Source organism: Excalfactoria chinensis, chromosome 2 (genome assembly GCF_039878825.1).
Source record: "Excalfactoria chinensis isolate bCotChi1 chromosome 2, bCotChi1.hap2, whole genome shotgun sequence".
NCBI lineage: Eukaryota > Metazoa > Chordata > Aves > Galliformes > Phasianidae > Excalfactoria > Excalfactoria chinensis.
Window position 1 is genome coordinate 74,719,369 of NC_092826.1, and position 14,343 is coordinate 74,733,711.

The 14,343-nt window shown below is 37.3% G+C and overlaps 1 pseudogene; it reads right to left on the reverse strand.

The window, feature by feature from the left end:
* Nucleotides 1-12,420: 12,420 nt before the first annotated feature.
* On the reverse strand, nt 12,421-12,518 carry LOC140249263 (U6 spliceosomal RNA; annotated as a pseudogene).
* Between the last annotated feature and the right edge of the window lie 1,825 nt (nt 12,519-14,343).

The window sequence follows — 14,343 nt, forward strand, 5'->3', positions numbered from 1 at the left end:
TTCTGAGATCATGAAGACCTGCTAAGAACTTTTACCTGAAATACATGGTCAAAGTGTTGTTTTGTTTGGGCAAATCTTTTAGTTTCTTTTTAAACTTGACATTCAATTTTCCTGCCTTAATCCTTAATTCAGTAGAGGCTTTTTGATTTTCAAGACAGTTATATACAAAGTTGTAGCTTTAGTTCTTCTATTTTCTTTTTAGATTTCCTGATTGTTCCAAGTCAATTTTACATTTCTCTAATGTTGCCATTTTACAATAGTAATCACCCATCAGCACAACAAATACTAGGTCAGGAGAGTTCTGCTTCCAAATCAAGAAAATGGAAAACCAACTGATCTAAATATTGATCTAATAAGCTGTTCTAGGAAAAACTACCTGGAAAAAAAATAAAATAAGTACAAAGAAAGAAAAAGGGGAAAAGATATCAGCTCTATAGCAGATCAAGATTTTAAGGGTAGGAAGAATAACTTTAATCTGTGTGTAAAAAAGAAATAAAACATATAGATACTGCCAGATGGATATTAAATTATATTAAATACTGATAATATTAAATATTATTTTTTTTTGTTTGTTTGTTTTTCCTGCTCGAGGAAGAAGAGAATGAAGTATTCATTAAATTAAAGTCATCTGTTCATTTATTTCGTCTACTTTTTATAATTATTGTTCAACTTAGTGAAGGCAAACACCTTAATTTTAATACAATACTACAGTAATCTCTTGTGTTTCATTCTTAGTACTTTCTGTGCAGAAACCAGCCAGGCGACTTAAGTGGTCTCATAGAGATACCAGTGAGGGCAGCCAGATGGTGACATCTACTCTAAGCTGATATTATAATTTTATCACTGAAGCTGTTTTTAAACAATATATGAATTTCATTTTGGATGCAAGTTATTATGTTCAATGAGAACACTTTTATTATGCAATCTAAGATCTGGAGTTTGGTTATTAATACTAGATGACAGCTTATGTGTAAGTAGAACAGAAATAGGCCAGTCATTGCTAATCTTGAAGATGTAGTTGGCAGCTAGTTTTAGTTTTTAGTGAGAAGTGAAGTCATGCTTCACCTGCAGAATAAAGACAGAATAATATAGAAATGTATCTTTTAGTGAAAATTTTAATTTCTTTTCTACCTCTTTATCACTACCCTAAAATGAAAACTTGGGCATTTAGAAACATCTTTATTCAAATACTGAATCCAATTTTCAGGACAAGGAGTAGACTTTCAAAGGCACTGTGTGGTTGCTTGGCCAGTTTATTTTCTGTTCTCAAGTATCCCCCCTGCTTTTGAAATTTTCTACTCAAATATTTTGGAATTGAGAAAAAAAAATAAAAAAATTGCACCTCCTAATGTCTGAGAACTCTAGTTCTTTGTGTTTTTTTTTTGTTTTGTTTTGTTTTGTTTTGTTTTTGTTGTTGTTGTTTTTTGTTGTTGTTGTTGTTGTTGTTTTTGTTTTCCATAGTAACATTTTTTTAACCTGCTTCATTTCACTTCTTGTGTAGTACCTGCATAATGGTAAGGACAAAGGGGAAGAAACAGAAAGCCAGATGATCTCTGATATTTGGACAAAAAGTAGTGAAAATGAGTTAGCTTGAACTTTGATTTGCTGAGGTTGAAATTGGAATATTAAATTAACTTATGGTATTTTAAGTACAGATTTGCTTTGATGGTGCGTGATTCCCTAATCCAGCCCCTATCATCTTCAAAAACAGTCTTATCTTTTCCCCCACCCCCAATGATAAAAGCAACATAATTGCTTAGCAGCAGCACTTCTAAAATCAAGTATCAATATATTATTTATAAGGTGTCCAGATGGCAATAGCTTTTTATATTGTTTACAACTGTTCTGAAAAATTTAAGATGAATCCATAAGAAAAATCTAAAAAATTTCTCATTGAAACAAGAAAGAATCAAACCATTTGTTTCTTTGTACATTATATGAAATACGTAATGAATTATGAATAGTTTTGAGAACAGGATTTTGAGATCTAAAATAGATCTCATAAGACACTGGCTGAGATAAAGCTGTTTTACAAAATTAAGTCATACAGATAGGTGAAACTGTTGTGACCATTTTAATCATTTATCTGGGTATAAAATGAAAACTTTTTCAAATCTATGAAATAATTAGTTTGTCAAGAAAAAAAAAATGTGCATGGATTACTACTTTATTTCGATTTTACTAAGCATTTGATAATTCAAGAAAATGAAGTCAATGTTGAGTTCCATACTTTAACTGAAAATTCTTAAATTGAGAAGGAAGCTTGAATTGGCATAAATAAGTGCACTGTTGATTTAAAACTCTCTAAAAGATTAGAGCTGTAAGCAAAAATATCTCTAGCTTTTCCCAGGATTAGCATTGTACTTCTACATGAGGCAGCAGTATGTGTCAGTCATTCCTCAAAAAAGGGGAACATCACGCAGATAAGGGTTGATGGTATTGTCACGGGCTGGTCTCCAGATTATGAGTGAAGAAAGATGAAGGGAAATGTGTTTGAGAAGTGAGAGTTCATCCTTTCACAGGGATAATATTGTAGAAAGCCACATTAACTAACAGGTCCAGGAAAGAAACCAAAGCCATAGTGAAAGCCAGTGGTCTCCTTTGCCCCAAGGAAGTAGGGTGAAGCCTAACAAAAGATTCTGTTTTGAAATTTAGAGTAATTTTAACGAGTATAGGACTTTTCTGTAAAGCAGGAAATAGAGTTTGAATGACTATGTTGTGAGAATATATATATTTTAATAACTGAGTTTAGTCCAGTCTAAGAGTCAACTTCTGTGAAGTTGATAGGAGATGCAGCAGAGCAGGGAGTGACGCATCCTCAGTGCATGATCCAAGGATACTCTTGGATCTAGCTCTTTGCTTTCTAAAATTACTGGTCTACAAGCTGTTTGTAAAAGGTTAAAAGAAAACAGTGAAAGTATTTCTGCATTACTGTGTACACACACACCAAAAAAAAAAACAACCAAACCCAGCTCTGTTTTTCAAGCACTGTGAACATCTGTTGAAGAAACTTCATAGATATGGAGTATACGAAGTATGTAAAAGAATGGTGATAATGGAAAGATAAAATTCTGTTCACTCTGAATTTTGAGCACAGAAGAATTTTTTTTTTTATTCCTACTCACTGCAGAAGAGCAATGAGAGTACAGCAGCAATCTGATAACACATATTCATAGCAAAAGGTTTTGTAGTTTTCACCCATTCCTTCCATTTCAATCATATACTGATTCTTTCAGTGAATTATAGATATATAAATAAAAAATAAAAAAGGAGAGAGAGAGGAAGAAAAAGAAAAAGAAAAAAGCTGAGACAGGAGTCTGGCTTTATCCTGAAATGAAAGCCTTACTCCTGGCATATTTGCAGAAGTTTACAATGAATTTGAATAGGAGGAATAAATCACAGAGTGTGCTGTCATATTTGGAAAATTGAAGTCCTACAGAAGTCAAAAGAACTGCTTCACTAATTTTACCTTCATTATGAAATGCCTTAAGGCTCTGGCTGTGCAGTGTCTTTAGTGTTGCTGCACCCACAGCCATTGCATCTGTGCTGTGGATCTTTTTCAAAAAGGCTGTAGCCACCTCTTCATAATAGACACACTAGTTTAGTGCAGAACTGAGAAGTCTTCCTGAATAGTCAAAACAGAAGAGTTCAAAGACATCACTTGTAGCTTGTTGTTCTTCTGTTCTTGTAACTCATTAAAGAAAAAACAAAAACAAAAACAAACAAACAAAAAAAAAAAAACAAAAAAAACTTGAAGACCTTTTTGTTAATCAGTTGTGTGAGATTTCTAAAAACTTCGCATGAAACTTCATCACAAAACAGGGAATGGATATAATTAGTATCTTCTGGGGAAAAAAAAAAAAAGCAACAAAACAACATTGAATTAGTATTCATCAAAATTGACTTTTGAGTTCATGTCCGTCTTCTTGGGCTGCTCACAGTGGAATGAATAAATTAATAAAAAGGGGAATAGTGAAGAAGGGACAAGAGAAGGATTTGTTCTTGCAGGACTTGACTACAGGGTACTGGAGCAAGAGTGGAGTGAATTGTATTGGGAGGGGGAAGGGAGGTGGGGAAGGCACGGGAACATGTGCAGTCTTCAAGTAGCTGGCTGCAGTGCAACACAGCTGCAAGCACAAATACACCTTATTCTCAGGCTGACCAATTTCTCCTCTGCTCCCAGGATCTATCCTCAAGCAGAGACAAAGGAGCAAAATAATTAACAATATCAAGAAGGAGAGGAAACAAACAGATGATCCAAACAGAATGGCAACAAAATAGGCAGAGAAGAGGGAGAAACATGGATGTAGGATGATTGATTCATCAGAGTAGGTATTTCAACCTACAGTAGACTGTCTTTACATATTAAAAACTTGTGCAGTAAGACTTAAAAAGATTTATTTTGGCCTTGAACAAAAAGGTAAATGAAGCATTTTCTCTTCTTGATCAATAGCAAACATTGTGTTCCCCTTGTAAAGCTTTGGGTCATTTTCATTTAAAGTAAACTGAAATTGATACCAAATAACCTGTGTAACCTAGACACTTTTCTTCTGGCTTAGGAAAGTGAAACACAACTTCAGAAAGAAAACAGTGTTTGTGTAGAAATGCTAGAAATTAAATTATTTGCTGTATGCCTGATACTTTTATTTTAATTTTCATTTCATTTTCACTAGATGCTTGATAAAGTAAATCAGTATTAGTGTCTTTTTATTGAACTGATATTTTCCATTAACATATATAATGCAATAGATCTCCAAAAAGGTCCTTATCTGTTCTGACACCATTTATTTTATTTTATTTTTTTCCCCTTTAACGTATGTTCTTGCCAGAGGGGGACGCAAGAAATATTGCTCTTTATAAAATATGATGTTCATATTACTCATGTAAACTAGTAACGCTAATGATGCTAGCAGGGTTCTTAAATCAGAATATTATTCTGTTCTTTTCAAGACCATATTCTCAAGATGAAATAGTCATTGTTGAGATGGGTAATAATTGCTACTGATACATAAGGAGGAAATTCATGTTTGAAATAATTAATATGAAAAACTCTGTTTTTTCATATTAACGGGAAATGGGAACCTGTGTTGTTTGTTATCTAAATGAAGTGCAGTAGTCAGTAGGTTTCTTCCAGGAAGAAATAATGTTGTGGGGTCTGAGTCCAGGTAGGAGAGTGTGCAAAGGGTAGGCCCATGTGCAGTGAGGGAGAGATCTAATGCACTGCACATTGAGATTTCTGTTGCTGCTGAACCAACACTGCAGTGAGTGGTGCCACTGGGTTCTGCAGGCAGGGATATAGGGTGACAAGTAGTACAAGACCCATTCTGCCAAATGGCAAAAGCTGTTTTAAAGTGGTTTGCCTGTTGGAGAAGGGTTTTGCACTAAAATCCTTTCTCCTGTCTCCCACACAACTTTGCACAGCTCTGCTTTCTGATACAGGGTTAGAGAGCACATGCATGCATGGTCAGTGAACCACTATGAACACAAGATCTCGCCCATGCTGAACCAAGTGAAGGTTTGTTAGCACATTTGAAAATTGTACAGTTGCTTGCTGAAGCATTCTGGCTAAATATAAATTATTTTCTTCTATTACTGAATGTTTTAGGAAAGAGGAAAATAGAAAGAATGGAGTTAAGTCCAGCTGGCAACCCATTACAAGTGGTGTCCCCCAGGGACCAGTACTGGGGTCCATCTTGTTTAATATCTTAATTGATGACCTAGATGAGGGGACTGAGTGTACTGTCAATAGGTTTGCAGATGATACCAAGCTGGGAGGTAGTGTCTATCTGCCTGAGGGTAGGGAGGCCCTTCAGAGGGATCTGGATAGGCTGTATTCCTGGGCTGAGGTGAATGGGATGAGGATCAACAAGGCCAAATGCTGGGTCCTGCACTATGGCCTCAGTAACTCCATGCAATGCTATAGACTTGGGGTTGAGAGGCTGGAGGGCTGTGAAGAGGAAAGGAACTGGGGGTACTGATCGATGTTCAGCTGAACATGAGGTGACGGTGTGCCCAGGTGGCCAAGAGGGCCAGTGGCCAGAAATAGTGTGACCAGTACGAGCAGAGAGGCAATCGTCCCCCTGTACTCAGCACTGATGAGACCGCATCTTGTGTTCAGTTTTGGTTTCCTCACTACAGAAAAGACACTGAGGCCCTGGAATGTGTCCAGACAAGGGCAATGAAGCAGGTGAGGGGTCTGGAGCACAAGACTTATGAAGATCAGCTGAGGGAGCTGGGATTGTTTAGCCTGGAGAAGAGGAGGCTCAGGGGAGACCTCATTGCATTCTACAACTTCCTAAAGGGAGGCTGTGATGAGGAGTCTTGGCCTCTCCTCCCAGGCAACAAACAGAACCCGAGGAAATGGCCGCAAGCTGTGCAAGAGGAGGTTTAGATTAGACGTAAGAAAGAACTTTTTCTCTCAGAGAGTGGTCAGGCACTGGAATGGCTGCCCAGGGAGGTCATGGAGTTGCTGTCCCTGGCAGTGTTCAGAAGGCGTCTGGATGAAGAGATACAAGATATGGTGTAGGGGTTTGTTTTAGCTACGGTGGGAGGGTGGTTGGACTAGATGATCTTGTAGGTCCTTGTGATTCTATGATTCTATGATTCTATGACTTCTGAAGATCAGGAGAGAAATAGCATTAATTTGCAGAAAAGAAACAAAAACAGCATATACTACTTGAGAAAGATCAATATAATACATATTTTAATTTATATTGACTGGAAATCTAAGTTTTCAACACAGCAGATAAATTTTCCCTTGAGATGAAGTGGGAATGTTAGTAATACAATCCTCTGTATTAGACCACATTCCCAAATAAGCTTTGCTCATTGATAGGCCCAACATTCCCGCTTATTTCCCACAGGTATTGAAGAAGGTAAAAGCTAACCTCTGTAAAACAGGTGCTGAACACACTCATGAAACAGTGCTGTTATCTGTGCAGAACAAACAGCCTGAGGTGGAAAATACATTAAGAAGGATCTCTGTGTATTCACTGACAATGCTGTATCCAAAAATAGTGTAGAATGTATTCCTGTTGCTTAATAAATAAAATAGAGATTTTTAAGTCAAGGAAGACTTAACAGTTTCCAAAACTTAGTCTTTCAGTTACAGGTAAGTACATATTAGGAGCATCTCTCTCACAGTAAGAGAGGACTGATAGGAACGTAGACACAGTAAGACTGAAGTGCAGTGTTGCAGCCCGTGTACTGTACTACTGCACTCGTGCATGGATCAAAACCTCTAATTTGAACAATGCTGAACTTCAGGCTGGCTGTAGTTCTGCTCCTTAAATGCTAGGCTGTATTAGCTAAGTATCTTGGCCCCACACATGTCCAGCTTCCCCTCACCTCAGTTCTACTCAGTCATTTCCTACAGTTAACACCTACAACTTTCAAAAGCAGGTAGTCTCAGGTGTATATAAGTAATTCTTCTAATTGACAGATCTTTGGATTCTATGCTTGACATATTTGCTCCTACAAAACCTTTGGCAAACCTCAGGTAGGAGATTCCTAATGCTTTCAGCTTCAAGAATGACCTGCCTGCAGCCTACTGATGATAAAGGGCTGTGAAACTATGATAGCATGCTTCCCCAGACAATTGCCATTCTGACCACTAGCTCCTTGTGTCACTGAGCTTTTCTGTTCACAGAACTTATCAGGGTTGTGGTTTCCCTCGTGTTGGGTCTGTTTGGACGTGAATTCAAGCACTGATTGATAACTGGTACTGTGTGAATGGATACATGTAGATACTCTCATCAAATTCCTGATTTCATTTGTTAATTTTCAAAACAGAGTAGATAATGTTACATTAAGTTACCTTTGCCAGAGAAAGTTAAACAAATAGGCAAAGGTCATTTATAATATTGAAGTACAAACAAGAGAGGGAGCAAAAGGTGGCTATGCAGTAATCTTGCAGTCAAGGAAACAGTGATATGATTCAGAGATGAACTAATACTTTGTTTCAATAACATCAGTTGCTTGAACTGAGGAGCAAAAAGCAGTAGATAAAAAAACACACTGCCAAGGAAACACATACGTCCAAACTAAAAGTAAAATGTAGTACAGTTTCTGAGCTCAGGCTGAAACAAACTGTAAGCTATTCTTCAGAGAGCAAATAACAGGCACCTGAAACTGTGATACAACAAGGAATTAAAATCTTAAAACATATATATGCCAAGAATAGTGTTCTCAGGTAGAAGAGAGAAAAATACAAATATTTTGTTTAAGAAAATAAAAGAAAAAACAAAACAAAACAAAACAAAAAAAACCCAACACCACAGAAACAACAACAATAACAACAAAGCAAACAAAAACCAAACTTGGATAGTATACAGGACTTCAGAATGATTGAAAGAAAGAGTAAATTATTGTTAAAAGTATGTGAGCTACAAAAGATTCGGTACAATCTAACTTGAAAATATAATTGGTATTCTAGACTCTGTCACTGCTGTACACTATTTTGAGGCCTCCTGGGGAGATACTCACAAAGACAAAAGAATTCAGGAGGCTGTATAAAATACTTTTGAAGTAAGCAAAGGATTTCATAATTAGAGCATTATGTCTACTGACAAGAGAAGTCAGAAATTACATAGAGGTTGCATCTATCTATCTATCTATAATTATGTATTAGAGGTGCTGTTGTGGTTTTGTGATTTCTGTTATCGGTATTCCACATCAGAACATCATGCAGAAAAGTGGCAGTATAAGAGTTCATGTCCTGGTTCCGTGTTACCACCATTTGCAGCATTTTGGGTTCCCAGTGGGGAGGGGAGGCATCCACGGAGGACTCGGCGCGAGATGGCAGAAGGGTAGGACTCTGGACCGGACCCCAGCCGCTCTCTGCCTCTGGCCGTCTCAGCTCGCCACAGAACAAAGCACGTGCTTCCCTCGCACTGTCGTGGTTTGACTCCTACTTTGGGTACTCCTGTCTCTCTCATTTTGTTTGATTTGGTTACATTTAGAAAATAACTGTTCCTCCTCAGATCGTTGCCATTGTGTTTTCTCCCTGTTAAAACTGTCTGCTGGCTCTCTGCCCTTCTCCCTCTCCCGAAGTGCGTGGCCAGGAGCCGGACAGGTCGTGCAGCAAACCCTTCCTTCTTTTCTTATTTTTTTCCCCTTCGCTCCCTTGTCTCTCCTTTTTCTCTTTTCCCGAGGCCTGTGCCCCCCTGTCACGGACTTACATCTAGCGATAACCCCATGACAGACATCTAACAAGTGTGGGGGGTTTGTTTGTTTGTTTTGTTTGTGTTGTTTAGTTGCTTTATCCTTGAATTGCATATATAAATTTACAACATCGGCAGGAAAAAAAAAAAAAAAAAAAAAAGGCAGATACATGCTAACAAAATTTGCTGATGGCAGAACCTGGGAAACATTGTCAACATAAAAGTGGAACTGGAATATCACACAGTTGTGTCCAACATTGATAAATGAAGCAATAAAAATGGGAATAATGTAATAGAAAGTACGGAGTTGTGCCTCTAGAGACTAATGAGAACATCTGTTACAGCATATCACATTATAAGGTAAAAATGAAGGAGAGAGGGAAATTCAGTGCTTAGTATTCAGTGTTTGTTTTTTACTCACCATTGTGATATGGATGAAGAAAGGGTGTGTGCAATTCTGGGCACTGAAAGGGAAGTTTTAAGGTTATTATACAAAACACTGGTCAGACCTGTGGAAGACTGCTTAAAATTCTGTCCACCACCCTTGAGAAGAGATCAGTTTCCAACAAGAACTGATGAAGAAAGTATGTACTAGAATAAAAAGAGAATGGAAAGCTCATCTCCTGGGACAGTTCTAAAAGAACTTGGCTTGCTTATAATAGAAAAACAAAGACTGAAGGTGGATATGATGTATTGTCTGTACTCTTGAGGAGGGGATAAGGACTAGAAAGGAAAGAGCTTTTGAAGCTTAAAGGACAGAACTGACTTAAAAGCAAATGAATATAAACATGCTGTGGGTAAAGTGATTGTAAATGTAAAGGCTTTTTTGGAGGGGAGAAGGGATATAAAAGTGCTTGGAAAATCACATTTAAAAGAGATTACCAGTGGTTTCAGTTATATTATATGATGTGATTGTGATTGCCCAGGAGTGTCGTCAGTGACCCAAGAAGTCTTTAATGCCTGTGTGCCTCTTTACCCAAGTGATATAAATTGGTGCGAAGCCCCTTGAGCTTTTCTGTACTAATTAACTGTGCTCCAGTACTACTCACCTCTCAGCAAATCAGTACTGCATTTTAGATAATTAAGTTTAGCATATCTCCCTGCAGTGAGTACTGGCTTCTGGGAATCTTTCCTGAGGACATCTTTTCCCTAAATTTTGAAACTATTCTTGAAAAAACATCTTTCTTCAATATGCATGAGTATCTGAAGAGAAACATAAGTGCATATTCAGAGTGGCTTGCCTCTCTTAGTGTGTAGGGTTGGAATACTTCCGCTGTAATATCAGTGTAGGTGATAAATGCTAAAAATAGTCTGAAAAGTTTCACTGTATGTATTGTAATTACTTTCAGTCTTGTGTTTATCATGTCTTGTGACAGTTTGTTACTCTTGCTTCAAAGTGGTACTTCTAATTGTGTTTTGGGGTTATTTTCATTACAGTTGTACTTGCCAAGAAAAAAAAAAAAAAACATTTAAAAATAATATTGCTTTTTATTTGAGAATTGTACTTGAATTGTAATTGAATATTGTACTTCCTTAGAAGAAGAGAGAAAGATGGGTTTAATACAAAAGGGAGCTGACTCACAAACCAAGAAAAACATGTTTTATTTGTGCTTCTCATGAAAATCCTTCCATGAGGCACAGATTACACCTGATCGTTGCATTTCACATGAGGAAGAGAATGCTGCAATTCTGCCTCACAGAATAGAATGATCAATACAAGCTGTAGATGTAGCAAATAACTGTTTCACACATACAAGGTCTGTGAAATGAAATCAAAGCAAAGACAGAAGCGTGAGGGACAGGGATAAGTCTTTGGGTCCTATTCTAGACAACCCCATCTGATCCAGGAGAGATGCTACATGGACGTTGCTTTAGTTCAATACTTATTTTCCTGATTTCTACCAGTAACCATTCTCTTCTGTTTCAGGCTACTTCAGAGTAGTTCTGCATGTCACTGTGAAGTAAATGGTGAATATTACATTTTACCCCATGTTCTATATTTTCCTCACTGCAAAACATGAGGAAAAAAAAAGGAGCTGTGAAGATGATAAGGCTGCAAGAGAAGGAGTGAGGTGGAAGGAAAGGCATGATCTGCTGTGTAACTGAGGATGAAGTAGCCATTTTGACACATGGAAAAACAAATTTAGACTAGAAGCACACAACTCTAACATGCGAGCTTAGTCAGACGACAAGAAAAGCCTGCTGGTTTTCTAGAATATTCTAATTCAGTTGCTAACAGTGAAAATGCACAAATTAGGGACATTATGATTTCCTTAAAATGTCTGACTCACTGAAAGCAGGGCCTGAACAAAACAATGTGCCTGCAGTTTTTAAAAACTCTGCCTTTAGAAATGGGGAAGAATTACAAGACTTTTCTTTGGAAAGGCATGCTGACAGCTGTAAGAAGCCAATGTTAACAGTGCTATTAAAATCAGCGTAACTGGCTGTGTGAGTAGGGCAATCAGGATTTGGTCCCATACTCTTGCTTTGTAAACATCAGCATCCCTGAGATGAATATAACACTGACTAGGCAATGGCGTGTTAAAGCCTTAGTAAAATTAACTGTGTTTGAAAGGCTGTTCCTTTAAAATGGAAAGCAAATGACTCAAATGAAATGTGGGATGCAGGAGGAAAGGAAATCAATAAACCAACAAACTGTAGATGATGTGGAAATAACTTCTTTATGTTTTCCTGTTTTTGTAGTTTATGGTTAGCACTAGTACATCAACTTAACAGCTTTGTGCAAGTGAAGAAAACTAGATCCAAACTTAAAGACTGTTGTGATGAGTTGCCTTTTCCTCAATTCTCCTTCCTTCAATGAAACATAAGATCTTATTTTTTTGTAGATACAACTGCGTAGAAGTTGATTGCTGTTTGAGTTTGTTTGTTTGTTTTCTGCATGATGTTCGTCCCCTTTCATTATTAGAGAGTTTCCAAAATTAAAGTTTGGTGTTCCCGATGAATTTCCATTCAGTCTTTCTATTTGTAGAGAAGAGAAGTATTTTAAAAATAGGTACCAGAAGTCATTAATATACATCAGATTGTTTGAGTTATTTATATGTACTTTATGCCACCTTGAATTTATATGTTTCAGGACTTAAAGATGGATAGGATGGGGTGGGATAGGATAGGAGTTCAGTTGGAAGGGACTTAAAGGTCATCTAGTCCAACTGCCTGTCAAATTAGGATATATTATTGAGGACATTATCCAAATGACTCTTAAACATTGGCAGGCATGGGACATTAACCACCTGCTGGGAAACCTGAATTTCATGAATTTGTGTATCATCCTTGCACAGGGGCTGTGCTAATCTCTGTATCATTCCAGTTTCAGCATATATGCTACTGGAGGAGCACATACTGAAATCTATCTTAAAAGCCTATTGGGGATGCATTTTTAACTGTGACTATATAAGTCTGTGCTTGATGCTATTCAGTGAAATGCCACAAGATGAGATGAGGTGTTCAGAAGAATTTCAGAGATTGTTTGTTTCAGGTTCATTTCTGCTGATAGACATGACTGAAAATAAATAAATAAATAACCAACAAAAACCCTGAATTACAGCCACAAAGGGTCTGTCTCCTTCCTCATAAGTCCAGAATAGAAAATATTAGTATGCATCAATAGATGCGGATATGTCTCCTCTCACTCTCATTTTTATAATTTTCATGTGTGTACAAGACTCTAGTTATGTTCTCAAAAGTATACACAGGTCTCTGAAAAAGAAATGAAGGAAAGAGTCTGGTTTGGGGAGACGAGGCTGGATGAAGAGCAAATCCAGCATTTAGATCCATCCTCAATTGTAAATTGATGTGGAATGACATACAGCTCCACACAGCCCCTTGGTAGGAGGAAATTTATCTGACTTTGGATCAGTTCATAGGAAGACTTTCAGAGCTGGCATGCAAGAACAGTGCAAAATGATTAATGTGAGTGGACAGGTAAAGAAAAGTTGCAGCAGATCTGAGATGCAACAGTGCCAGTCCTGCTTAATGAATAGGAATTAACAGTGAGGCTGCCAGAGAGTGGGAGTATTACTATCTGTGGGGATAAGATATCTACATGATACTGCTGCGTGGCCAGTAGTGTTGTCACAGGGAAGATGCCAGCAAACAACAGCTACTCCTGATTTCTTTTTTTTTTTTTTTTTTTTTTTTCCATTAACCTTTGTAGTCTTTGGGGCTCTTAAGATTTTTAAGATTTTAAGAAACCTCCAGAGCAAAATCTAGCAGTGCTTGAAAGATTTCATGAGCTGTCATGGTAAGATTAGATGGTCAGTGGATTTGCACTGTACATGGACTAGACGCTTATGTTCTGAAACTGCTAATGGGGTCTTGTGTATATAGCAGCTGGATGAAAAATGTAATTATGTCAGAGTAGAATGCCTGAGTAAGCTAATTAACAAGTCATGAGATTTTATTTTTTAAAGTACCAGGTAGGGGACTTACTTCAAGTCTAAAGAATGTGCAGAGTATGGCTCAAAAGTAGGATTTTTTTTGCAGTCAGTTTAGCTTACTTCACTACACACAAAGCATTTGACAGAAGATCAAAGTCTTTTCATATTTATTCACCTTCATAGGTATTGATTCTTATTTTTCACCAACAATTTATTTCTATAGAATGGCCATGATGAATTGAATAAGGCCAGGGAGAAAGAGCTCATCATTAGGTGGGCTGAACAAAATCAATGAAGCCACGGCTGCAGTCATCATCTGAGGCCTTGGATTCCCTCTTTGAAGTGCATAGGCACTGGTTATAAATCCTATGGTGTCATGTTGCTTTTTTTTATTCCTGCTCTCTAAAAGTGTGTGGGTACCTGTAGGTGTCTTCTGTAAATATTCACATTACTTGAAAAACCTTTGTTTTGAAATTCTGGATTTCAAATTATGAACAGGACATATGTAGTAGTGATACTTAAAATCGTATACAAATGCAAGGAATAACCACACAATTGCAAATATGAGCACATATTTTTACTTCATTCCTGAAGAAGCAGCAAAAATAGAAACAGTTCATGGTAGTCAGTGGCAGCACTAGAAGTGTTGGGATTAATTGAAAATGGGTAAGTCATTTTACAAATAAGCCTTGCATTTTTAGATGCAGTAAGCTGGAAAGTAATTGGAGTATAGATAACTGAAATTTTTATAGCTGACGTACTGACCCTACAGAATGGAATTCTTG